This window comes from Rana temporaria, chromosome 4 (assembly GCF_905171775.1).
Source record: "Rana temporaria chromosome 4, aRanTem1.1, whole genome shotgun sequence".
NCBI classification, from domain to species: domain Eukaryota; kingdom Metazoa; phylum Chordata; class Amphibia; order Anura; family Ranidae; genus Rana; species Rana temporaria.
Genome location: NC_053492.1, coordinates 160,314,776 through 160,340,595, shown reverse-complemented (window position 1 = coordinate 160,340,595; position 25,820 = coordinate 160,314,776).

The following is a 25,820-nucleotide window of genomic DNA, read 5'->3' as shown; positions in this document are numbered from 1 at the left end:
TTTTTTTTACTGCCACCACAAGCCTTGATGAAGCGGGGCTGGTGAACACCCAAAATGTGTTGGATACTTCTGGGACTTTTACTACTTTTACATTTGTAGCGCTCTTATTCTTTGACCATTTTTTAAGCATCAGTATTGCAGTCACCCAAATTGACCTTACTAAAGAACAGTGGATAAAGTGACAAGTGCTTTTGCGCTAAAATGGATCCTAAATGAGTGAATCCACCAAAAATATATAGTGCAGCAAAACCTAATTATGTTTACATGACATAAAACAGGAATATAAATAAATGGTGATTCTGCGCAACATATCACACTAATGGAACAGTGATATCACATAAGCAAGATAAATGTAAGAGCTGACAAATAATCAGCATATAGTATTAAATGCAAAGAGAATAGTGAGTCCAAATATAAATATATATATACTCAAATAATGAATAGTGAGTCCAAAATATATAATACTCATAAGGCGAATGTGCAAAAATATATAAAGAATATTGTGCAAAAAAAAAAAAAAAAAAAACGGAATGGAAGTTCAATCCCAATAGTAAACACAAATCAGCTGTCAGGGCAGATATTCTGAATGCACTGGATGAAGGTGAGCACCAGCTCTATGGTGTGAGTGCACGGCCGTGCGATAGAAGATAAACCAGATCCCTGGCTGAGCTCCCGGGACTCTTACCTCTCAGCCCTCCTAAATGGGCATTGATGTACAGGTCACTCGCAGCCTTCTATGGATGGTCCCTGATGTTTCCTCTCTTGATCTGATGGATCCTTCCTTAGTTGGGACAGATGCTCCTCGAAACCAGATGGATGATGTGGGTTATAAGAGAGAGAGAGAGGGGACTCCCATAGTGAGGTAACGTTTGGTGCAGGTAAAATATGTTTATTGAGGAAAAACCTGCACTTACATTAAAAGAAAAATAAAAGTGCAACGAGGAAACAAACAAGCGGCGTTTGAATCGCCAGCTTACGTCACTCCGGGTGTACGTCCTCCAATTTTGCACAATATTCTTTATATATTTTTGCACATTCGCATTCGCACATTCGCCTTATGAGTATTATATATTTTGGACTCACTATTCATTATTTGAGTATATATATATTTATATTTGGACTCACTATTCTCTTTGCATTTAATACTATATGCTGATTATTTGTCAGCTCTTACATTTATCTTGCTTATGTGATATCACTGTTCCATTAGTGTGATATGTTGCGCAGAATCACCATTTATTTATATTACTAAAGAACAGATGAACAGATAGCTGCTCTCAATTAGGATCCGATAAGTACTAGTTGTATAGTAGTCCAGCACACTCCATCCTAACCTAAGAAAACGATTTGGCTGGACAATATCACCATTTAAAATAGTTACAGTATATAAAAAAAGGAAAAGTTTTGCTATGTTGTTATGTTCCTAAAACCAGAACAAAAAGAATAAATATAAAATCCAAATACGTATTAAAAAAAAAGACTTTATGGAAATAAAAATTCATTTATATGGAAAATGTTGATTATCATCACTATAGCAATTTGCAAAACATTTTAAAATGTAAATTCCAGAGACAGAGCTTGCAGAGCTAGGTGCACATAATTATTTGTTGCCCCAAGTCGCTTGGCTTTTTTTATTGCTGCTGAAAAGCTTATCAGTAACAATGGTAATGGCAAATACAAGTCCAGTCCAATGTCTTTTAGCAAGCGTCACAAGACCTCTCCAATGCAACGTGTATGTTTGCATTAAACTTTCTAGAACATTGTGATCTCACTTAGCATTAAACTGACACTAGCAATACATTATAGTTCAACAAGTAATTACCTTCTGTATCAGTGCACCTAATGTGTGTCTGCACTCTGCAGATGAAAATTTTACCACAGATGTTTTACATAATGGGGCATTCAAATATAGATTGTATATGCAAGGATTAATTTCATTGCAGTCTAAACTGGAATTTGCTTCATTGCTACAAGCACAGAATTAAATCTGCACAGCGTGATGAGAGCAATGAATATATAGATACTGTGATTTCTTACTGCATTGCCTAAAAATAATGCATTCATATCCATGGATTGCAATTTCAAAAGTATTGGTAAGTTATTATTTTTCTAATCCTTGGTAGTGACCTTCCAGAACAGAGATCCAATTAAACCAAAGATAAAAAAAATCCTATGATAAAACTATTCTACCTATTTGAAAAACTAAGTTTAAGTACCCATCCAAGGTCAGTTACGTTAGGTATTGTCTCTGCATTAAATGCTACTTTTTGCAGGGTTAACTTCTGGCAGAGCTCTAAGGGCTAATGTATACTGCTAAAAAATGTACAGCATGCAGATCCACAATATGTACATGTTTAATGAATCTGAACATGGCTATATGATATGCTATGGGCCAATACCCAAAGTTTCGCACAACTCTATAATCTGAAGATGTTTCCAGCTGAGAAAAATAACAATTCTGTGCATGGACTGTATTTGACATTGCATGCATGTACGGTAAATATTAATGCTAACATTTACATGTGTAGTACCCCATAAGGAACTGGAGCACCCTTTAAAACATAGTTGGCTGAGTTTGCAGTTTTACAGCAGCTCAGTCCTTTTTGAAACTTAAAGTGGTTGTAAAGGCAGTGCTCACAATTACTGCCAGCCCCTCTGCTATGACAAAATATACTACACAGTGTGTGTGTTTTTTTTTAATTCTCCTGCTAAATATCTTATTCACCTTGCCAATTAGCGATCACGTGGCAACCTGCCGTTCTCCTTCCCCAATCTATGGACTACAGGGGGATGGAGGGTCTGAGCTCCCCCTCTAAGGACTGCTAAACGGTTAAGTGACTGCGGATCGGCGAGGTGGAATACAGTATTTAGCGTGATTTTTTTGTAAAACACAGACACTGTAGTATATTTTGTCATAGCATTGGGGCTGGCAGTAATTGTGAGCAGTAACTTGACTGCCACTAGGAATAGCAGCAGGAGGGAGAGGGGGGGACTTACACACAGAAGCTGACAGACAGGGATGGTGGGAGAGAGGAGAGCAGCAAGCTGACAGAAGGGAGGCATGTAACCTGACCACGGCATTATGGATGAGTAGCCATTATTATCGTGGTCAGAACACACAGGGGAACACAGGACCAGGAGGATCAGCTAGGTTTTTACAGCATAGAAAAGGAAAATTGCACTGCACAAGCACTATGCGGTTTAACATGCTTTAAAGGAACAGGATTATTATTATTATTTTTTTAGGGTTACAACCTCTTTAAGTATTGCTACAGCTAACCTGTGCATAGGAAGGTAGGGCCTGCTTAACTTTCTCTCAGGGGCATTGGCAAGCAATGAGAGAGATAGAGAGGAAAGAAGAAAAAAGGAGAAGGGAGGAACAGCAGCCATGTTCTGGAGGTTCATTACGCCCAGAGAGAGTCATGCTACTGATTATCTGTCTGTGATAGAGTTAGTTTTCCTTCTTATGTTGGAGAAGTGCTGGTATCACTTTTATCTGTGCTTCTGCTAGTCAGACCTGTTAGAGTACAGAATTTAAGCCTGGAACTACTCAAGATATTGCATTGAAGAAAATAGAGTCATGCCGCGTACACACGATTGGAAATTCTGACAAGAAAAACTTGGATTTTTTCTGACGGAATGTTGGCTCAAACTTGTGTTACATACACACGGTCACACAAATCTTGTCGGAAATTCCGATCGTCAAGAACGTGGTGACGTACAAGACGTACGACGAGCTGAGATCAATGAAGTTCAACAGGCAGTTTTGCTCTTCTGCTTGATTATGAGCATGCATGTTTTTTTTTTTGCGCATCAAAATTTAATACAGATGATCAGAATTTCCAATAGGAATTTTTTACGTCGGAAAAATAGAGAACCTGCTCTCAATCTTTTGTTGGCGGAAATTCCCACAGCAAAAGTCCGATGGAGCATACACACGGTCAGAATTTCCATCCAAAAGCTCACATGTGACTTTTCTTGTCGGAATTTCCAATCATGTGTATGCAGCATCAGGCTTATTCAGGAAGTAATGCAAGTAATGCAAGTTCACAGCTTTTAAAGTTGTTTGCAGAAGATAGTCCTGCACTACTTCTACAGTGAATGATCAGATTTTCAGTGCCATTTCATTTCAGTTCCCACATAAAAAGAGAGCAGAATGATGTATCACTTAATAAAGGCACTGATAGCCACTGTTTCTGGGAACCTGCTGCCAGAACCTAAATTTATGTAATTGTGCCAGAAAGCAATATCAATGATGTGTATCTGAATCTCCAGTGAATTTGAATATTTTGTCATTGGAGACACTGCTCAATATTGCTAAAATGTCTTTACAAGTGCATAAATAGACCAACAAACTGCTGGTCAAGTACCATTAGGTCCATAGGGTGTAAACAGTTACCAGTGAAAGATTGGCAAGTACCAGTTCCTGCTATATGTGGAAGATCATCCTTACTCTTAGGTGACTTTTCCACAGCTACCTGTTCTGCACTTAGGATCCTACAGCAGGCCAGTTGATCTTCAGCATTCCAGGGCCCTATTGCGACTTGATGAAGTAGTATGCTGTTTCAGTTAACTTTATCTACATGGCATCAACAGTATGGTTAGATGCAGACACAATTTTAATGGGGCAGTGTAATGAAATTCATTTAAAGTGTTTGTTAAGCCACAGTCTAAAGTACACACAATCCCCTCTGTTACAAAACGTTCTATGCCCCAGTGTCTGTGCATTGTAAAAAATATGCCCATTACTACCTTATTTAACAGCGCTGCTCTGCTCTTTCGTGACTCCTTGCCGATCCCTCTCCCGAATCCCCTGCTGATGTCAGTCGGGAGAAGGGGAGGAGAGGAGGGGAGCAGCGGTGAGGTCATGTGAGCGCCAAGTGGCACTGTGAAATAAGGTAGTAATGGACATATTTTTTACAAAGCACTGCCACTGGGGCGTAGAACGTTTTGTAACACAGAAGATTGTATGTACTTTACACAGTATTTTCAGCAGCAGAAGGGGGGCCCTGATACAGAGCTGACAGGCAGGGAGGAAGGGGGAGAGAGGAGAGCTACAGATAGCTGTGGCTGACGGAGGCGCGTAAACTGACCATGGTGTCAGGGCTCAGCAGCTGTGATAACATGTGGTCAGTTTACAGAGGGGAGGGTAGAAACTGGCAGGATCAGCCAGGTATTTCAGCTAATACAGGGGGTCAAATTACACAGCACAAGCACTGTGCTGGAAAAAAATACATAGATATAAGGTTGAAATGCTGTACATAAAGATCTGTCATACTCTATGAACATTACTGACCAGTATAATAAAAAAGAAAGAGAGAGCGGGACTTTAAATGAAGCATGTGCAGGGATCAAATTACAATGGATAGGGGGAAAATAATAAATCTGGAATAAGTTATTAATTTTAAGACTTTCAAATAATGCACCGTCCATGACTATATTGCATTATTAAAGAAATTCGGTAAACATATATATATATACTTGACAGAAAAAGCTGGGGTATTTAATATAGAAAAAATGGGGGGGGTTTTATTTGGGGCTATAAAATAGATGACAAACTAAAATACAGGTGAAGCAATAAACATTTCTAACCAGGTTCCTCCTTACCATCCAATCAGCAAGCCAAGTTCAACGGTCTAACTATACATATTAAAAGCAGAGGATTGGTCGCACACATTTGCAAATATATGTTTTAAGCTGCAGAGCCATCGCCAAGGCTCCCTGCGATTCTGCAGTCCTAACTACACATTTTTTAAGTCTCCTCAATGGAGGCATGTACAAACTGATGGGTAGATGAAGGACATGTGATTGGGGGGGTGTCCCCACCTGCACCTATGCCTGGTAAGAAATGAAAAAAAAAACACAAAAAAGAACTGCAGCAATAGATAAAATCAATGCAGACACCTGATTTAAACAATCGAGTCCCACAACTCACATGCTTCCATCCCTCATCATTTTGGAATAAAGGGGAGGGGGTTCAAATATGGGACTTTAAATGAGGTGGTTAGTAAACCACCTCCATCCCTGGTTGTATAATAAAAAAGAAAGAGAGAGCGGGACTTTAAATGTGCAGGGATCAAATTACAATGGATAGGGGGAAAATAATAAATCTGGAATAAGTTATTCATTTTAAGACTTTCAAATAATGCACCGTCCATGACTATATTGCATTATTATTATTATTATACAATCAGGGATGGAGGTGGTTTACTAACCACCTCATTTAAAGTCCCATATTTGAACCCCCCCCCATTACTGACCAGTGTTTGTGACACTTATGCCCTGTACACACGATCGGTTAGTCTGATGAAAACGGACCGATGGACCGTTTTCATCGGACGAACCGATCGTGTGTGGGCCCTATCAGTTTTTTTCCCATCAATTAAAAAAATAGAACCTGTTTTACATTTTTCGTATGGTTAAAAAAACGTTAGAAAAAAACGATCGTCTGTGGGGAAATCCATCGACCAAAAATCCACGCATGCTCAGAATCAAGTCGACGCATGCTCGGAAGCATTGAACTTAATTTTTCTCGGCACGTGGTTGTGTTTTACGTCACCGTGTTGGACACGATCAGATCTTTAACCGATGGTGTGTAGGCAAGACTGATGAAAGTCAGCTTCATCAGATATCTGATGAAAAAATCCATTGGTTCGTTTTCATCAGATGAAACGATCGTGTGTACAGGGCATTACTTGTCTACAGAAGCTATATGCTAGACAGAATCCCCTCTTCTTGCCCTCACACCCCTTATCAATAGTGACAGGGCTGACTATGTGATAGCATGAAACACATATTCAAAGCACTTCCCTGACAGACACATGAAGCTCTTCTTATTGAACCCCTACCTATGCTATCATCATATGATTTTATATATGCGCTGCACCATTTTTTATACATTTGAATGTTATTGGGCTTCAGAATTTCCCAGGTGTTCAGCTGGCGTATTTATTTATTCAGTAGTATTATAAAAGTTTGCACTGATTGTATATTTTTTTTATAGATGCACTAATGGCTTTCACAATTTGATTGTATAAGCCAGGGATAAGAAATTAGCGGACCTTCCAGCTGTTGCCTAACTACAAGTCCCATCATGCCTCTGCCTCTGGGTGTCATGCTTGATGCTGTCAGAGTCTCGCTATGCCTCATGGGACTTGTAGTTTGGCAACATCTGGAGGTCCGCTAATTGCTTATCCCTGGTATAAGCCCTTGAACATTTGCATCACTTTCCTGAGTTTAAGTTAAAGCTGAAAGCCAGACAGGTATAAAAGAAACAAATAAATGTAGCTAGATATGCATTAATACATTAATTAAATGTATTTTTAATGTAACTAGTGTGCATTTCTATACTTGACTCTGGGAGATGGAGAGCCTCTTCTATTACCCCTATATAGCAGCATTTACTCTGGGAGATGGAGAGGCAAGACTAAGAGCCAATCAGGTGTGCTGCATGCAAATGCACTGACAAGGAACATTTTCATAGGAGGAGTGAGCAGAGTGAGCAGAGAAATTACCTCATAAGTCTCCTGCTGCTCCTTCCCTCCAGTCAGGGTGAAGAGAAGGCAGGTAAAATGTCTCTGTTACATGTGTTTTATCTGTGTATTTAACTGTGTGGCTGAAATTCAAATTTAAATTACCTATAATATCTAATATAGGCAGTTGTTTATGCAAATAACACTGCTCAAAATGTGTGTGTCTTTTCAGCTCCTCCTCTACTTCAGGAGGGCATCCCACGCCACTCATCCACGACCATTCCAAACTTAGGCTGCACTCCATAAAGTTAACCATTTCTCATAGTAAGTTGCCGGCTTCAGTTCAGTCCCCATCGATTGGCCATGCCCCTCTGATACATTTTACACAAATTAGTCTTAATCGTAGAGGTCTTCCCTACTATTAAGCCCACTTTAGGTGAAACATGTCAGGGGGATATAGGCAGTGGAGCTGAGGCTAATGTGACCTGAGTTTGGAATGGTCACGGATGAATGGAGTCAGATGTACTCCTTTTGAGACCAGCGCCTGAAGCGGAGGAGGAATCAGTCATATTAGATATTGGTCATGGATGTTTAATAATTTACAGTTTTTTTCCCACTACTGGTCCTTTTACATGTGTATTAAAGTGTACCTATTTTTCCTAACATGTAAACCTAATAGGACTCTCATGGTCCATTCATTCAGCTGTTTTAAACACATAGGCCCGGATTCACGTAGGAGATACGACGGCGTATCTCCAGATACGCCGTCGTATCTCTGAGTCTGAGGCGTCGTATCTTGGCGCCGGATTCAAAGAATCAGATACGCCAAAATTTCTCAAAATTATGACCAGCGTAAGTCTCCTACGCCGTCGTATCTTAACTGCATATTTACGCTGGCCGCTTGGGGGCGTGTACGCTGATTTACGCCTAGAAATATGTAAATCAGCTAGATACGCCAATTCACGAACGTACGCCCGGCCGACGCAGTACAGATACGCCGTTTACATTAGGCTTTTTCCGGCGTAAAGTTACCCTTGCTATATGAGGCGTAGATGAGGCGTACCAATGTTAAGTATGGACGTCGGGCCAGCGTCTAATTTTCCATCGATTACGTTCTTTGTGTAAGTCGTTCGCGAATAGGGCTGTGCGTAATTTACGTTTTGCGGGTTAATTCGGAGCATGCGCACTGGGATACTTTTACGGATGGCGCATGCGCCGTTCGGAAAAAACTTCATTTACGTGGGGTCACAATACATTTACATAATACACGCCCGCATCTTCCACGTTTGAATTAGGCGGGCTTACGCCGGCCTATTTACGCTACGCCGCCACAACTTTGCTTAGAGAATACTGCACTTGCCTGTCAAAGTTGCGGAGGCATAACGTAAATAGGATACGTTACGCCCGCACAAAGTTGCGCTCTCGTACGTGAAAACCAGGTCGAAGCATTTAAAATTGTGTCCAAAGTCAACAACGATGTCCTCCTCTCTACCCACTATCTGAGCACTGACACATGACTATCATGGGAAGGGGAGAGACATCTTTGTTTGACCTTTTCTATTTTGTGACAGAAAGAAGGTGCTAACTCCAAAATGGTAACAAGTAAACCATTCTGGAAATTAGCTGGAGTGATGTTTTTATTCACTGATTATGCAGCTTATTGTTTATAAGTTGAACAGTTCACATTTAATACATTTACTTCAAACACTGGCAAAGCGAACATTTCCTTTAAGTATTTCCATGAAATATTAATAGAAACACTTTTGCTATTACTAAAGCAATTCTGTTTCTTCAGTGAAAAGCTGTTTTTTTTTTCTTGAAACCTGAGGGGGTAATTAACATATTGTGCACAAGATAAACGAATGGTATGTTATGAAAACCCATGGATCTAGTGAAAGTTTGTTACATTTATTGAATACTGACTGGAAGAATCTATTGGCTGCCTGCAGTGCGTATTAAAAATTGAAATGGCAGCATATGACTATAAGTCGTAGGGTCCCTAGAAAAGTCACTATACATCACAGCCACCGCAAATTAGTGGGGAAGGTTGTGTTTGGATGAAACTGTGTGAAGTGGTGTATGAAGCCATTGTCACTGCTTACAAATAAAGATTATTATTAGATACCTCTGTTCACCATGACAACAAGCTTGCGCATCATGAATATAATCATAACAAGTGCAGAACATCAAAGCATATTACAAAAGTAAATCAAATACCAGAAAGTGTAGCTGCAGGTATAAAAAAAGATAGTTGTGACCTTCATTTACCATGTTATAGCTACACTAAAATCAGTGAAAAATATTTTAGAAATGTTGTTTAGCAATGTTTCTCTGAGAAACTGAAATTGGTAATGAAACTAGCCGGTAAAAAGTAATTCTGCTACGACTATTATTCATGTATTGGTTGAATGCAAGTGAATTGAATCATCCACTATCCTTTATAATGACACAGGAAGAGTGTGACTCTGGATTAAGAAATGAAAGGTGGTGAGTGTGACAGCGCTAAGAAGGCCAGGAAGAAGGTCGGATCTCTGGAGTATAGGATATAAAAATACACTAGGAGGATCAATTTACTGGCATTCACCAGTATATATCTTTTTTTTTCTAATATAGTCTCTAATGTGCAACAGTACAAAAATCACAGCATATTAGACATAACTTTAAGATAATATGTGCCATAAAGTTATTGTACACTTTCAATTGTTTTTGTTATCTTTACAATATATTAGTGTAGTTACTGTATATTTTCCCCGTGTTTGTTTGCCTTACCTTGTAATGATGGGCATATTATGACTGAAGTTTGTAGTATCATGGGTGATCCATTCCACCATGTCCATTGTTTGCTACAGCAAGCCTATCCCTATTCGCCAAAGCGACAAGAGTACTTTCTGTTCTGGGTCATGCAGCATTCAATGCATGCATTGTCATCCAATCTGTGTCACATCACAAATGTTGGACTTTTGATGGAAAAAAAACTTTCAGCTGCTGCATAGTAAGCCCTCTGTGTGTCTTTAGATGTTATGATTGCTTATGTCTGTGTCAAATCTAATTACTTTTGTACTAGTGATTAGGGATGAGCTTTATTTTCGGGTCGAGCATGAGTTTGACTCGAAAATTGGCTGTTCGCCCGTTCGCTGAACAGCAAACAATTTGGGGTGTTCGCGGCAAATTTGAAAAGCCGCGGAACACCGGAACACCCTTTAAAAGTCTATTAGAGAAACCAAAAGTGCTAATTTTAAAGGTTAATATGCAAGTTATTGACATAAAAAGTGTTTGGGACCTGGGTCCTGCCCCAGGGGACATGTATCAATGCAAAAAAAAAGTTTTAAAAACTGATGTTTTTGCTGATGGCCCCACCCTCGGTTATAAAACAGCTGTCAGACAGCTTGCACGTCATTTGGCCGGGAGCCTCCAGTGGAAGTGGTATTGTTCGTAGCGGCAGGTCCCGGACCAGGATCGTAGAAGGATTACAGCGCTTGAGTTTTTTTATTAAAGGACTTGTTCCAACTTAGTGTGTGTTTTTTTACATTTTGACACTTTTTTGTGAAATGGTAGTGGTACAATGTACTTCGTTACCAATTCACATAGGGGGGTGCGGGATCTGGGGGTCCTCTTTGTTAAAGGGGGCTTCCAGATTCCAATAAGCCCCCTGCCCGCAGACCCCCACAACCACCGGGCAAGGGTTGTGGGGATATGGCCCTTGTCCCCATCAACATGGAGACATCCTCCCCATGTTGAGGGCATGTGGCCTGGTACGGTTCAGGAGGGGGCGCTCTCTCGTCCCCCCTCTTTTCCTGTGGCCTGCCATATTGCGTGCTCGGATAAGGGTCTGGTATGGATTTTTGGGGGGGAACCCCACTACATTTCTTTTTTAATTTTGGTGTGGAGTCCCCCTTAAAATCCATACCAGACCTGAAGGGTCTGGTATGGATTTTTGGGGGGAGCCCCACGCCATTTAAAAAAAAATTGGCACAGGGTTCCCCTTAATATCCATACCAGACCTGAAGGGCCTGTTAATGGAATTTGAGGGGACCCCCACACATTTATTTTTTATTTTTCAATGACTTTCAATTACTTTTATCTTCAATTACTTTTATTGCCAGGACCCGACAAATCATTATAGCTGCAAGTAGTTTCAAATTACTTTTTTTCCTTTAGAAATGTAATTTTGTGCAGAGACTGTTATAAACACGGGAAACATGTGATACTTTACAGGCATACTATAGACACCCCCAGGTATGAAATTTAAAGGAATATTTCACTTTTATTGTTTCACGTTTTCACATTATTAAAATCACTGCTCCTGAAAAAACTGTTGTTTTTAAAACTTTTTTTGCATTGATACATGTCCCCTGGAGCAGGACCCAGGTCCCCAAACACTTTTTATGACGATAACTTGCATATTAACCTTTAAAATTAGCACTTTTTATTTTTCATGTTTGTGTCCCATAGACTTTAACTGTGTTCGTGTGTTTGAACACATTTTTGCCTGTTCGCATGTTCTGCTGCGAACCAAACTGGGGGTGTTTGGCTCATCCCTACTAGTGATATATATATATATATATATATATATATATATATATATATATATATATATATATATATATATATATATATATATATATATATATATATATATATATATATATATATATATAATTATATATTAATTGTTGCCCCTTTTTAATATGAATTGATAAAGTTAATTTTACATTCTTGGAAAGGGTAGCCTTGGCTGGTGTCTGTATTGTCACATTTCCTTCTTTCCTAAGTTCATGATTATGTCTGTGGTGACACCCACCCATATGGCAGGATTTGGCACCCTCAGTATCTAGTGGGCTCCTACAACCAATTGTATGATTTATTTATTTCAAACCAAATTACTACATCTAAAGAGCACTGTATTGAGGGACCCAGGGCCTCTGGGCTATGTGGTTTCTTCACAGGATTTGACAGTTCTTAGACTATAGACAGAGGTCATGCACTAACCTGTGCTGTGCCATGTTGCATGCCTCATGTTTGAACACAAACAGAAAAATCTGACACAGCAATGTGCATATTTACTCTTCTATAGGTTATGAATACAAGGCACCAATTGACACCACAAAGCAACATAATCAATGCACATCTTATGCATGTGAAAAACACAAGTTGCAGGGACGAAGGTTTATAATGCTTTTAAAGTGTATGTGCCGATATATATATATATATATATATATATATATATATTTCTTTCTTCATCATTTTGGATAGAATGGGGAAGTTTCCTCACTGCCTGTCAATCTGATAATGGTTTACTAGACACTAAGTGAAGGGAAATCTCCAACAGCAACATAACAATTTTAACTAGAACAAAATTGTTATTGCAAATTTTCCCTCACTTCCTGTTTAGTGAAATCATTGTCAGCAGGTGAAAAAGTGAGAATGAACCTCTCTAACAGCCTGAGCCCTGAATGGCAGTAAAAATCCAAAAGGCAGTTTATTTATTTCCCGCTCTATCCAAAACTTTACATACACTTTAAATAACAATCACAAAGGTTATCTATCCTTGGCCGTCAACACAGATACAGCCCATTATATCAAGCTAATATAACTATAAAAGCTGGAGGTCAGTTTCATAAAATGATGTGTTAACTTGCTGGGATCCTGGGAAAATAAGAGACATATTGCTCTAAAGTGAAGATTATATTCATAAATGAAAACTGAAGTCTAGCCAGACAAAAAAAGACCCAGATAATGCATTCTGGTTTTGATTAATACAACATTGAATGCATTTTTCAAATGTAAGCAGCAAAATAACCAACGTGGTGTCAGTTTCTAATAGTCCTCAATAGAGTAGCGCTCATATTGAGGTAAATAGCACAAGAAACCAGTATGTGTTACTTTGCAGCAAAAAAGGCATGTCTCCAGCCTTACTAGACATATTTGTGCTGTGTGGCAAAGCTTGAAGTTTCCTTTAAACTGGCACAGTAAAGACACCAAAAGTGTTTGCTTATGCGATTATAATACCTAGAACAATATTAGTATAGGAAAAGTGTATTCTCCTTTACCAATATAAATCTAAAGAGAACATTGATTTTTCCAAAAAGCAAACATTTGATATAAAGTAAATCTGATTAATTAGTTACCAGTTTTCATGACCTTAGTGGCCTGCTGATGAGGTTTTATTGACAAGTAATTCCTGTCCTAGAAAGTTTAAAGGTGCTATGTGGATTTTGGGCCCCTCTGTGCGGAAAAAGTCTCATGCATCTGGTATTGCCACACTAGGGAGGAATAGCACAATGTGTTTTGGGGTGAACTCCTTCTCGCCCCCCAGACCCCCCCCCCCCCCAGTCCTGCTGGCCTGTAATGCCACAATCTCCAGTTCTAAGCCCCATTATATCGGCATCAGGAGCCTGGGGCTTAGAAATTGTCTCTGCATCCACACAGCATCTTTATAGCTGACAGGATGGGCTATGCGGTTGTTGATTTGTCGGCCCCTCCCATGCGATAGCGCTGACCAATTAGAATGCTCCAAAACATCCCCCTGACATTTTGATTATTTAGCTGAGATGATTTCTAAGCACTGCACACCATTACGTGGATATGCCAGGGCTTAGAAACTGGAGATTACCATGGTCCAGGTCAGCGGGGCAAGGAGGGGGACCTGTGTAAGTTCACCTTACAGAGTTTTCTGTAAAGTTGAACTTACCTATTAAGCAGCCTAAAAGAGCAGGGACATAGGATGTAGATCAACAGTGTTATGTTGCTAGCTCAATGAGCAGGTAGGCATTATCAGGAACTTGCAAAAGGGGATAATGTCTGACTGTATAATAAGCAAAAGTATGTGAATCATAACATGGCTAGACAAAATAAAGAATATTTTGTCTTATAAAACTGTTTATGTAGGTTTTTAAGTGTGTATATGGCTACTTGTATGGAGTTCTGCTTTACACAAATGTATGCAATTTTTTTTTTTTTTTAGGTTAAAAAACACAAATGATAGCGACTTTCTCTCACCAAGCTTTCAAAAACAAAATGTACATGCAATTTTTAACAAAAAAAGGACATCCATTGTTTTGGTATATGAAAAATCATTAATATATAGTTTGCAACTTCTGTAGGTTTACCTCAATGAAGACCCTAACACTTAAAATGTTTTTAACCCTAAAACAAATAGGACCTGTTCCTTTAAAGCATGAATAACAGCACAGCCCTTGTGCTATTTAATTTGGTCCATTCTATCACCTAAAAAACTTGGCTGATCCTACCTGGTTCTGCCCTAAACTGACCATGGTTTATCACGGCTGCTGAGCCCTGACACCGTGGTCAGTTTACATGCCTCCATCATCCTCTGCTCTCCTCTCCCCTCCTTCCCCCTCCCTGTCTGTCAGCTCCAACTGCTGCTGTAATTTTTTAGTGTTATTTCTGCAATCCCCTATTGTATTAACTGATGTGCCCAGTGTATGTGGTTTTGTAAAAATAAGCTATTCTATACTGTATTTCCGAGAGCCACTCAGTGCTCACATGACCACCAGCCTTTCTCCTCAGGGGGGTTTCTCAGCCCCTCCCACTGTAGCTGTCAGACTGGGAGAGGAGAGAGACGGCTTGTCATTTGAGTGCTGAGCAGTACTCAAAAATAAAGTATAGAATGGCTTATTTTGCAGAACCACTTATATTTTTGCCTGCTTACTGTTGCCAACTCCAGATCTTACATTGTCACTGCCTGAACTTTCAGGAAGGATAGGGGCATGTGCCCTGTTCACTTCACTGCACTAAGGGGAATATCTTTTTCAGTTTTGCATGACTGCATCTCTCCTCTTTTATACACAGAGATCTGTAAATAACAAAAAACAAGTCATATCTGCCATCATAGCAGAGGGACTTGTTGTTATCAAGGGAACACAAGTGCAGTGATTACTGCACTCTTAGTACATTGACACTTCCTCCAGCTCTGTAACCAAAGGTCCATACTTTGGATCATGTGCATTACACCCAATTCACTGATTGTGGTTGTATTGCTTTGAAGGGTCATTTGCAAAAAATTAAATAATAATAATAATAATAATAATAATAATAATTGTAAAAAAAAATCTACAAATGTGGATGCATTTATTTATTTACAAATATCTCTAACCGTGAACTGTAGTTCTAACAAAGATGAAAACAGCGCTAATGAGTAGATATGACAACTCAGAAAGAAAGTGGTGGACCCAGATGGCACAAGAGGTGATCAGAACCTGAGTGTAAGTGCACCAAAACAACTCAAGTAAAAGATGCCTCAAAAATGGCTAGTATTACCCACAAGGGGTGCAAACCTGCCACGGCAAAGAGAAGACTCTGCATATGCACCATCAGTTCCTCCAGGTATTGTATGGGTGATAAACAAGCAAATGATAGTGCAGTGATGTCTTAATGTAATCAGGTGATAACAGGTCAATCAGAAACCATAAGTATATGCCCGTACAATATATCACTGAAAATGTAGCAATAATAAACAGAAAAGGTTTCACCGCTGTCACCGCTGATGTCAGACACCTCCTGGGGCCGCGCGCGCTCTGTGCAGTTGTTACTGTCTCAGGTGCTGGGCTGCGATTGGAGATCTGTGGAGCGCGGTGGAACGCAGGCTGCTTCCATGTGTAGCGTCATTGTAGCCATGCTCTGACGCGTTTCGTCACTTCCGACTTCAACAGAGGGCGTGCTTTTGCAAAAAGACTAATGCCGCATACACACCATCACTTTATGTAATGGAAAAAAACGACAACTTCAATTTTCAAAGACAAAGTTGCCTACACACCATTGTTTTTCTCACAATGTTCTAGCAAAGCGAGGTTACGTTCACCACGTTTTTCCATTGAAGCTCGCTTCATAAGTAGCTTCTGGGCATGCGCGGGTGAAAAAACGTTGTTTTAAACAACGTTTTTTGCTACACACGGTCAATTTCTGTGAAGTAAAAAATTATGTTTTGAAAAACAACACATAAAATTGAAGCATGCTTCAATTTTTTTTTGTTGTTTTTTACAAGACATAAAACTGCGTTTTCCCCCACACACGGTCATTTAAAGTGACGTTTTAAAAAACGTCATTTTTTTTCATCACATAAAGTGATGGTGTGTACGCGGCATTAGCCTTTAAGGAAAATACAGCAAACATTGTAAGTGATGAGGTCTGTAGCACAATGCAAATTTTACTCCAGAGCGTTTAATAACACTTTGACCATTAACAATTAATCTAACCCTAAAATGTAGCATTCACTAACCCTAACCCTAAAAATAACATCTAACATGTAACATAAGCCCTGAAATGAATCCCCAATATTAATAGTTAATTACTTTAAAATCCCTAACTTTAAAGCCAATATTCAAGCTGGCCTGACAATTTTCAGTTTCAACCACTACAGAATCAACATAAATTAAGCAGTCTACCTCCCAGGAACTCATTTGACTACCAGAATAGTTTGAAGTCGAAACTGGGCCTGTTTTTAAATTCCAATGTGAAAGATTGTAATTTGAGATTTATTTTGTTTTTGCAGTATTTTTTTCATATATATATTTTTTAATCTTTAGGACAATTCTTTCCAAAATACATAATATGTGTTATTTATTAACAAAACCCAACTACAATTTAAGAAGCATTGTAAACTAGTACCATCCTTATACAGTGTAATTTAAAGGCCAAGTTCCCCTTTTCCAGGAAATATCTTATGCAGTCAAAGGGTTCACCAGCAGGTATCAAAAGCTTTGCAGCTTTGTAAAATGTTCATTATTTTTATTGTCATACTTGTAGACTATTTCAACCCACTGGAAGTTTGGCTGAAAACCTCCAGTTAGCAACCTCAATGTCCTGCCTTTTTGCTAGGATGAAAAAAACAGTTAATTTTCAGTCTGGTAATGCTGGGGGTGAGTGTCCAACAGTTTTCAGATGGATGTGGCAGGACATGGAGGTTGCTAACTGGGAGTTGTTCGGCCAGGTTTCCTGAGGGGTCCAAATGGTCTACAGGTATGTAAATAAAGCAATGAACCTTTTTACAGAGCTGCAGAGGTTTTTAAAATGTACTCAGGGCCCCTTCACTGCATTGACTATTTTGTGGAGAATGTAAATTTAAGCTTTAAATAAAGTTAAACAAGGTTAAAGGAAAATTGTGGTTAAATTAAAAGTTGAAACAAAAAAACAAGGAATTCATAAAACTTTCCACCGTGTTTGATTGGGTAATTTGAAATCTATCTCCTTTTTAGTCCAATAAAATAATTTTATGTCTTTGATTCTTTTGTGATTTCAACAAAAAAATGAGTCAAAAGTTTGATCACTCCCCCAAATTATCATGTGTAATTCCAGCAGTAATCTTAACAATCTAAACTTTAACCTAATATCATTCAGCGCTAACCCATAACTCAATAACTAACATGAATGCCCTTAGATTGCAATGCACCAAGATCACAGATCCAAAAACTACCAATAACACTAACCATTAGACATGTGCATTCGTTTTCGTCCGAATGTATTTTCGTCCGAATTTCGGGTATTTTCTATATCGTTTTAACACACGAAAACGAACGTGCAGAATCTGAAATCTGAAAGATTCGACATAAAAAATGCTTTATTTTCGTTTTTGTTGCTACAACAGTTCGATATAGATAGGAGATTCAACAGGAAGCTGACAATAGCAATCTGTGTCTATCGAGTCTGTGGTCGAATGTGCCTAACCTTAACTCTATTAGTCCAAGATTATTCTACATAGAGAGGAAAGATTTGACATAGAGAGAAACAATTTGACATTATAGAAACAGTGTTGGGGTAGACCATTCGACATGAACTACGAAGATTCGACGAAGCAGAGAAAAACATACAAATGACAAATCTGCCATTAAAGGCTTATGGTGTCTGTCGAAAATTCTAAGAAGATTCAACAAGTAGCTAAACTGTACAATGCTGCAATCGTACATTTCCGGTCAAATGCTCCACCCATAGACTATAGAAAAATTCAAATGTTGGTTGACTAGTAATAATTTATAAATATAATTATTACTAGTGTCATACAACATTAGAATTCTTCTATAGCTTGTAGGCGGAACATTCGACCGGAAATGTACAATTGCGGCGTCGTACAGTTTAGCTGCTGCGTCGAATATTCTTAGAACATTCGACAGACACCATGAGCCTTCAATGTCAGATTCGACCTTAAAGCGGGAGTTCACCCTAAAAAAAAATGTTAAGATTAGATTCATGCTCATTTTGTCAAGGGGAATCGGGTAGTTTTTTAAAAACGAAGCAGTACTTACCGTTTTAGAGAGCGATCTTCTCCACCGCTTCCGGGTATGGTCTTCGGGACTGGGCGTTCCTTCTTGATTGACAGTCTTCTGACAGGCTTCCGACGGTCGCATCTATCGTGTCACGAGTGCGGCTCTATACGGTGCCTGCGCACCGACGTTCGGCTACTTTCGGAAAATCGTGACGCGATAGATGCGACAGTCGGAAGCCTGTCGGAAGTCTGTCAATCAAGATGGAACGCCCAGTCCCACAGCCCATCCCCGGAAGCGGCGGAGAAGATGTATCTCTAAAACGGTAAGTACGGCTTCGATTTAAAAAAACTACCCGATTCCCCTTGACAAAATGAGCATGAATCTAATCTTAAAAATTGTCATTTCCGGGTGAACCTCCACTTTAATTAATTTGGATTTTCGGATGAATGCATTTTTTAATGAAACAAAATAAATAAAAACAAATTTCAGGAGTAACTAAAAAAAAATGTATTTTAAAGACGAAAACGAAATTCTGAAACAAAATATTTCAGTGTGCACATGTCTACTAACCATGACCTTACCTCCAACCAAATTTTCAGCACAGATTAAAGGGTCCAGCCAAACAATGCACCAATACATGTGTCACAACACATTTTAAAAACACATGAAACTTTGTGCATATTCCAGCCTAAGAGAAACAAATGATGTGAAATCCCCTTGTATGGCCAGATGAAAAATAAGAGGGGAACATCTTCGGCTATCTTCATTACGCTATCTATTCAAAAATACTCCCCAGTGTCACATTTCAGTATACATTACATAAAAATGTAGTATTCAATAAATATCAAAGCAGGATTTTTATAGCTTATGATGCAATTATATCCAACGTTTACTGTCCAGAACAGTTCCTTTTCCTACATAATGTTGTTTTCTTATTAGTTGTGTGCTAAATCAGCAGGGTAATAGGGGTAGAAATCCTGTTGTGCAAACAAATTGCAGCCATTAAAAGAGAAGACTCTGTATTTGCATATTCATATAAGACTGTTTAATCTATATCTCACTTATCTTTTTTTGTGGATATTTGTTTTATTATCCTTACCAGTAGCCTTTGTGTCTACTGAATAATTATTTCAAACTTACATCATTTGGAAAGTATTCTCCAAGGTTGACTTAAAAAAAAAAGGTGAATAAATGGATGCAGAGTAAAACGCAGAGATGAAGCATCTCTTCTGTATCCAGGTCCTATTCCAAAGAGCATGACTTTTTGCTTCATACAACACCCTGTCTGTATAGATACAGTGCAATTATGCCATTTCTTATCAAAGCTCTCTTATCTTTCATAGAAATTTTAACTGGCGCTTGGCAGCAAGTACATGGTTAGACATATTTATCAAGCAGTTGAAATGTATCTTTATTCTGAGGACTTCCATTTAAATGCGAGTAGCTCATCCTCAGTGAAAGACTTGTACGTTGCATTCACACACTGATCTGTCACCTTTTTTTTTTTTTTGTGTTAGTCATATTAGATCTCTTTGTGTAATGGATAATTTTCAGGATTTGAGCTGCATAGGAAATCATTCTTTATGGAACGGTGTAAATTATATTTACCAGTGCAAATAGTGGTTTGAAACATATAAAGGCCTCAGAGGTAGATAGAGCAAGAGAGCGCTTTATGTGTTTGAGTGGATAAAGCATAGAATTTCCCATCCAAGTGCTAGCAATGCAGAAATTTGTCTGTGAATACCTCCTAAATGTTTTTTTTCCCCTATATCTGCCTCTATGCATATAAGAAATTGATTCACTGTATATGCCCTTTTAGAATATAGAATGGGCATAACACTGGATCGGTCCATAAAATCTGTGCACCCTTTAGCATTTATTCTTATTCAGTTACAGTACAACCGTACCCAAATTTTCCAAAAATAAAATGTGCAAAGACACTTTATAACCAATTTATTTTACACTATTTATCTTACAATATCAACTAGAATAAAATATCCTAATTACTGGTGTTCCTGCCAGAGACTTCCCCTTTTCTCAAGAAGGATGTCAACAATGTAGAGACTGCCAGTGAATTCTTCACAACATTGTCAATCTCAGAACCTCACGTGGCTTAAGATGTCTATACATGGAACCAAATGTAGCTGGTTCAGTAGGAACCAGCTGAATTGTGATCCATATGTGGCCACTGCAGTTGAACAAAAGTCGATATACATACCAATTGACTTGTGTTTAACCATCCTGTCAGATAAAAGCTGCTTGACCAACACTGCAGGCAATAGGCTGTAGTGCTGTTTTGTGTATTCTGACAGCAGGAGATTCTCCTCGATGCCAGAATACAATAGTGCAGCAGTTAGAATTCCCCCATCAACCTCAAATGTGTGAGGGCAAGCTTTTTTTTTTTGTTCAACCTGTTGGCTGAATGATAAAAAACCGAAGCATGTATGGCCAGCATTAGCCATCACATTTGCTCAAAAAGGAAGGTTATCGGTGTTGTCACTGCTGGACTCTGCTGGAGTAAAGACCTTACCAGTCTGTGTAATGATGTTACTGGGGCAAAGAAGAGGATTATTATACTTAACGGAACAGAAAATAAAAAATAAAAATATTGTCAATTACTGGGAGAATAGAGAGGGACTTTATTCATCGATGTCCATATGTATTGAAACATCATGCTAGACCACTAGTTTTAGTCTTGATTTTATGAAAGATGATACATGGGTAATCAGTGCTAGAATCAGTCTGTTAGTGACAGCCTCAACATTTCATGTTTTTCTAATGAACTTCCTAATCCAGCTACTGGGTTTGACACTACTTTATATAGCTCAGCCCTAAAAACAGAAACCTGTTTGCTAATAAAATTGTGTAAAGTCTGCCCATACGGATTTCAAACTCTTCACTGACCTCCAGCCAGGCAACTTTAGTTTTCAGTGGGAGATCATAAAGTCATCCCCATTGTTTATCGTATGGTAAGTTTACTTTACCAAGTTCCCTCCTGACCTATAGTAAAGCTGGGTGGATGTCCCAGATCGTGCCTCACGTGGGGCTGCATTGTGGTGCGATCTGTCATCATCTATAGCCATCAGACACAGCCGATGACTGATCAGTGTACCGACTCACTGCCGGTACCATGTGATTGCTGTGTAATGCAAATCTGCAGTTTGCATTACATCTTTACTAATTCACAATTAAAGTATTTGCTACTGTATTGTGCTTTTTTTAAATAGTGGTAATAATAGCAACATCTGTAAATTAAATTACTTACAAGTGTACAGTGTTGCCAACCTCCCGAAGTGAAATTTACTGACAGGATGCCAAAAATTTACTGACCGCATACAATTTTTTTACTGTCAAAACTCATGAAATGTACTGAAATGTACTGACAAAGCCACATTTTTACTGACACTGCAGAAAAGTACATGTAGCACTACCCCCGAAGGAGCTGCTGGTTTGTTTTGGGCGGCATGTTACCTCTAATCCTTCGCTGTCTAGGGTATCAGATGAGAGTTGAGAAAGACTTCAATGTCCACACTTTCGGCTTCTTTTTCTTTGCTTTATTTACCCAATGTGGTAAAATTAATAAATGTAGTAGTTGAAGAGGTGGAAGGGTAATAGGTAACACTCCTGCTTCCAGCAATGTACATTTCGTCGCCACTCTAGCCAGAGTGGGTACTGTGCACCTGGATAGGCCTCTCTCACTAACCTAGCAGCCAGGATGTCACATGGAAACTTGGTAAAGTCTCTGCCACAGATCTTCCCAAAGATGTAGATATTTGGTACAGAATTGTCTCAGCACAGGGTCAAGCACCCGGATCTCTCTTGAATGAATTCTTCTGAACTCAGAACTGACAGGCGACCATCACTCAACCTTTCAGTAGTAGTGCATCCTTCGATGAAGGGGGGGTGGTGGGACGACAGGCCAGGATCGGCGACGACGACCCAGAACTAATGTCATCTGTCCCTTAAGTACTCCTCCCCAACAAGCACAGCGGGATGATCAACTCCCTCTGATTGGCTGCTGAAGGGGAACACCCAAAACACCTTGACCTGACTGCTGCCACCCTCGGCCTGGAGTGAGAACAACACCCCAGACAACAATAGTGGTCACTCGCAGTACAGCCATGGCTGGAACAGAGGCCCAAATTTAGTGAAAAATCATACAGTCTAAGTCAACTAACTCTCAGACTACCCTCTAAATTTAAAGCAGCGCCAGCTAGAAAGTAGCAGGACGCTACATACAGAAAATTAAAGTTTTCAGTGCAGCCACCCTCGGTAACAGGTTTTTAATGGACAGCTTGTAAATCAGCCAAAATTTGTAAACTGTCTGTAAATTTACATAGGGTTGGCAACCCTGTAGCCTTTTCTACTTCAGAAAAGTCAATATATATATATATATATATATATATATATATATATATATATATATACACACAGTATATATATATATATATTTATAAATATACATATATATATATATATATATATATATATATATATATATATATATATATATATATATATATATATATACAGAGCTTTTTTTCTCAGAAAATAGGTGCAGGAACTCAACCATGACCCCATTCAGATTTCACAAACAGTAGAAGGGTCTTAAAGGGGCATTAAATACCATAATTGCATTACATACAGAGTGCAGAGTTCAGGGGGTTACACATAGAGTGCAGAGCTGTCACTTGCAAACACAGAAACCGGACTTCTGAGTTTACAAGTGATTGTGGTGAGCAGGCACCAAAGGGTCTGAGCCAGAGGTGGTGGAACTGAGTTCCCCCAAGTTCCCCCTGAAAAAAAGCCCTGTATATATATATATATATATCAATATCACTTGTGCACAGTGCAGAAGGAAAAATATATAAAAGCAAAGAATCCCTGGGTTTCTGCTGCTTTAAATGGTATATGAAACATTAACCAGAATAAATAACTATATCCCCTGCATGATATACCATAAACAATATATATGGTATAAAGTGCTCTAAGAGCAAAAAAGTCATACTATGTGTACAACCAAAGTGTTATACATGCATGTAAACTGCTACTATTTGTTAAATACAAACTTGATGAAACTTGATGAAAAACTAAAAAACCTCCAATAATTATATACAATTAAATATCTAAACGTCTGTATACTCAATGGTGTCCAAAAAGCTGATGCATAAATAATTCTTTCACACAAAGGGCCAGATTCAGAAAGAATTACGTTGCGCAGCGGCAGCGTAACGTATCCCATTTACATTACACAGCTGCAGGTTTACAGCGTAAGTGCCTGATTCACAAAGCTCTTACCTGTAAACTTGCGGCGGTGTAACGTAAATCTGCTCAATTGTACTGCGCATGCTCCGTCAGGAAAATTACCCGACGTGCATTGTGCTAAATGACGTCGCACGGACGTCATTTGTTTAGACGTTAACGTAAATGGCGTCCAGCGCCATTCACGGACGACTTACGCAAACGACGTGATTTTTTAAATTTCAACGCGAGAACGACGGCCATACTTAACATTGCTTAGAACAACTAGGAGGCAGCCCTAACTTTACGACGCGTATCTCGACGGAAAAAACGTAAATTTAGATCGACGGGCATCGCGGACGTTCGTGAATCGCCATAACCAGTCATTTGCATATTCTACGCCAACCGCAATGGCCTCGCCACCTAGCGGCTGGCCTAGAATTGCATCCTAAGATCCGACGGTGTAATTACACCTGTCGGATCTTAGGGCTATCTATGCGTAACTGATTCTATGAATCAGCCGCATAGTTAGGACGGGCGGATCACAGAGATACGACGGCGTATCAGGAGATACGCCGTCGTATCTCCTTTGTGAATCTGGCCCAAAGTGCTTTGTGCATATGCTAATGTGCCACCGCAATCCACCATTCATGCCCTCACCAGGGTGTGCACTCACCCGCCAGTATGGACCCACTAATCTTATACCAAGGCAGGTCTGAAAAGCTTTCTGTTTACTGCTGTTTCATACAGAGGTTTATATGTTTATGGACCAGATTGTAGATGTAACTCAAGGAAGAAAAAAACCCATGGAAGATATAGCATAATTCACTTTTAATTTATTATTATTATTATTGTATTTTTTAATTAAAACAGAATTACACTATGTTATCTTCCACAGGTTTCTTACTTGAGTTATATCTACAATGTGGTCCATAAACCTCCAGATGACACAACAGTAAACAGAAAGCTTTGCAGACCTGCCTTGGTATAAGCCTAGGAGGTCCATACTGGCAGGTGAGTGCACACTTTGGTGGGGCGTATGGTGGATCGTGGTGGCACATTAGTGTATGCATGGAGCACTTTGTGTGGAAGCACACCATTGGAAATAGAAATATATATTATTCTTAGTATACAGACTTTTAATATTTTTTTTATCATTTTTGGAGGTTTTTTAGTTTATCATAAAGTTTGAATTTAACAAAAAGTAGCACTCTATATGCACTTACAGTGTATAGCTCTTTGGTATGATTGTTTTGCACTTAGAGCACTTTATACTGCATGTATTGTTTATGGAATATGATACAGGGTAGCACAGCTTTTATAATTATTTATTATTTTCTGATTCAGTATCTTCATTCTTAGCAGCGTTATCTACCCAATAAATTGGAGCATATTAACACTTTGTATGATGACCTTCTGATTTCCATGCTGCTTGCAGCTGAACTGCCCACCCATTTTCTGTCATAACAGTGTTTCTGCAACAAGTATATAGTATAAAATAGGCAATGCAAACCACTGCATAGATAAACAATTAGGTAGTGCACTGCTTACTAAGGAGTTTTTAATGCCACGTGATTTTTGACCTTCAATAGTGGTGACAGAATCTCTTTCAGTACTTTCTGAGTCACAGTATGTACAGGTATATTAGAAAGTCAGAGTGAAGTCAGAAATCATTATCTGCAAATATATTCTTGATCAATCCCTTAGAAGGAAATGATGCCTCTGAATCATTAGCAAAGCCAAGCAGTTAGCATTTTTATCAGGTGATATCAGCTTTGGAAGCCTACACTTTCACTCAGAACAGATTTCCTTGAACTTACTTTATCAGTAAATGTCATCAAAAACATTCACATACAAGTTTCGTCACAGATGCAGCACAATGGTGTAT